Source organism: Nipponia nippon, unplaced genomic scaffold (assembly GCF_047370975.1).
Source record: "Nipponia nippon isolate SJK-2023a ecotype South Korea unplaced genomic scaffold, ASM4737097v1 scaffold_11, whole genome shotgun sequence".
In the NCBI taxonomy this organism is placed as follows: Eukaryota; Metazoa; Chordata; class Aves; order Pelecaniformes; family Threskiornithidae; genus Nipponia; species Nipponia nippon.
Genome location: NW_028262302.1, coordinates 12,367,237 through 12,370,093, shown reverse-complemented (window position 1 = coordinate 12,370,093; position 2,857 = coordinate 12,367,237). Strand labels below are relative to the sequence as shown.

Genomic DNA, 2,857 nt, shown 5'->3' with positions numbered 1-2,857 from the left:
TCCTTCAGAGCTGAAGAACATTTTGGTTTGGTTTTTTTTTTTCATTTTTCCTTCAAATTTAGTGATTTGCAAAAGACTACTTTGATATCAGTGCAATAAGATGTCAGGCTTTTTAAAGGGTTTTTCATAATGACATTATACAGGTTGGATGTCCTGCCTTTCAGATGTTTGACTGGCAGCTTCTACTGAGAGAAAAACAAGCAATACAACATCAAGTCACAGAAGGACGTAAATAAGAAAACAAACAGGCAAGCAAAAAAAAAAAAAATAAAGCAAGGAAACCTTGTGATATTTCCTGCCATCCAGTTTTCTGTTCTACCTGAAATTTGTCACTGTTTTCCTGTGGGAATGAGTTTTGGCATGATTGTACTGTCTGCCTGTATGTCTCTCAGTATGCCTTCCAATTTCAGTGACTTTTGGCAGAGAGGTAATGGTCTGAAGGAGACAATGTTTTCACGGTTCTCATAAACACAGGTGGTTCTGTGCAGGAGGCCGACTTTAAGTGCATTGACTGGGAAGGAGCCGGGGTGGGAATCTCACGCACTATTAGACAGCAGAGGATTCAAGTGATAAACTCTTTTTATATATACCAATCATAGATAAAACTCAGGAATTTATACCTTCTTCTATACAAAAACAGTCACCTCAGGAAAAATATTCTTGGGAAATCAGGTCTGCCTAGTCCTGGCGCTCAGGGATCTGCTTGTTCCCTGTGGTTTTGAAATGCTTTATCCACTTAGATGACTCATGGGGACAAGGTCTGTCTCTTAATAGACGTCCGTACCTAGCACAGTGAGTACCAGTCTCAGGTGAGTCAAGGGCTCTTCTACGGCGAAGGCAATTATGCACTGATGGAGCCTGCTTGCTATGAAACAATAATACTCAGATCAATCAGGTTGATCACTAATCTTCCTTTTCTTCTCTTAGATACAGATAATGGAGATTCTGCTTTCCATTACTCCTCTGGTATTAGTAAAAAGAATTATTTATTACCACAGGAAATGAAAAAGCCGAAGACGAGACTGAAACTCATTCCAACATAGTGGAGACTTTGATTCTTCTTTAAGTCTCTCATACCAGAGACTTAATGCACAAAGAAAGGGTAAAGTCAGGGTTATGGGCTGGCAGTTCTAGCTTGCACTGTATTTGCCTGGAGGTAAGAGAGTATAAAAACCAAGGGTGGAAGAAAACTGGGCATTTCTGTGTTCTCTCTTTACAGGAGAGGGGCATGCATTCCCAAATGCATCTTGTCTTCATCCCACCATCGTGGTCATTGGTGTCAAAAGCTTTTGTTGCCAAGTTTTTATGTGCAAAGAGAGTGCCTGACTGCTGGAGCAGCGTCGGCAGCCGCCGTCACAGGCAGCGCAGCTGGGGATGCCTCCTGGAGGTCACAGCCTGTGGGTTGCTGCAGATGGCCAAGGCCCAGGTGCTAGGTTTTTTCTTAGCTTTTAAGCAGATACTCTGTTTGGTGTGGAGTGTTTCTCTCTGGACACAAATACAGCAGAGAGCAGCACTTCCCTCCTCATGGCACAGCAGCTAGCGTGCAGCTCGCTTCCCTGCGTCACGCTCTCTTTCTTCCTTTCCAAAATAATTGCAGACAGAAAGCAATTGCTTAAGCAGTACTGTTGGTAGGATGATCTCTGTGCTAGTGACATTTTCCCCGTCCTGGGAGACCAAACAGGCCTTTTGTCTCCTGCTCAGCCCTGCCAAACGCAGCATCTGGCTGTGCGAGACCAGTCTCTCGTCACCCCAGCCCGTGATGCTCCTCTACCAGCGTTACCTCCCTTTCTCCCCATTTCCCTCCTCTGCGTCCACCCCTCTCAGGGGCTCCTTTCCCCACACCAGCCCCGGCCGGTCTCCCTGCACGCCATGCTCTGGCTCTCGCCTTCCCGGTGCAGCTCCCACACAGCCCCTTTCCCACCCAGGCTGGCGCTCAGCCTGCTGCCTGCGGTGACCTCTCAAGCGCATGGAGTGCCGTGTGTGCCGCGAAAACATGCTCCCCTCCACGTGTCTGCACAGCCACAGCCTCTCATAAACTTTTGACCCTTGCTTAGCCCTCTGCCATCCCCTGGCAGAAACAATGGCAGGATTATACGCCTGGGTTTAGTTACTGGCGACTGGAGGCTGCCAGGGAACACAGTGTTGCAGCTCTGATTACACTTACGTGGGAGAAAAATACTCTTAAGGCAGCAGCTGTCATTTTCTTCTTGTTTGCATTTGTTTTCTAGGCTGTTTTTCCTCCTCTTTGATGTGTTTGGTTTTTTTTTTTTCTATTATTTGTCTTCAGGTTGCTGCTCAGGAGCCAGCTGTGAAAGGCTACATCCCTTTTAGTAAGACAGCGCAGTGCTCCCTGTGCTGCATAAGAAGTCCCTGTTATGGGTGAAGGCAAGGAAGAGCACAGAAACAGAGAGGAGTGGCTGCGGTCCTTTGGGGAGAGTGGGGAGAAGGCAGACACAGCAAGTCCATGTGTCTAAACCAGAGACTTAATGAAAGAAATGACACCTTCCCGGATTCCAGGCAGCAGAAGAAAAATCCCTCCCCAGTTGAAAGCTGCACAGGATAATGTCCATTGCTTTTTCCTACTAGTAAATAAATAAAAGTGGCTTTCCAATGAGCTCCGCTGCAACCTTCAGTGCTCTAATCAGTGCTTTGCTTCTCTTATTTTCAGCACATCATTCTCCCACTGCAGTTGTGCTCTAAACAATTTATAAACTTCAAAGCCTTGCTTAGAAAACATTTGCAAAAACATTATCCTTTCACATAATTTATTTGTAATACAATAGTTTTCTTTTCAGCTCCTGCCACCTTATTATATCAGCCTCGACTTTCCTTCTCAATTCCAGGTCTTTACTGCATA

General features: G+C 45.8%; 1 long non-coding RNA gene across 1 annotated transcript; it reads left to right on the top strand.

The window, feature by feature from the left end:
• Nucleotides 1–980: 980 nt before the first annotated feature.
• Nucleotides 981–2,511, top strand: LOC148056824 (uncharacterized). The gene is made up of 3 exons (XR_015702355.1): nt 981–1,102; nt 1,220–1,426; nt 2,288–2,511. It is a non-coding gene; the product is annotated as an uncharacterized LOC148056824 (long non-coding RNA).
• Nucleotides 2,512–2,857: the final 346 nt, after the last annotated feature.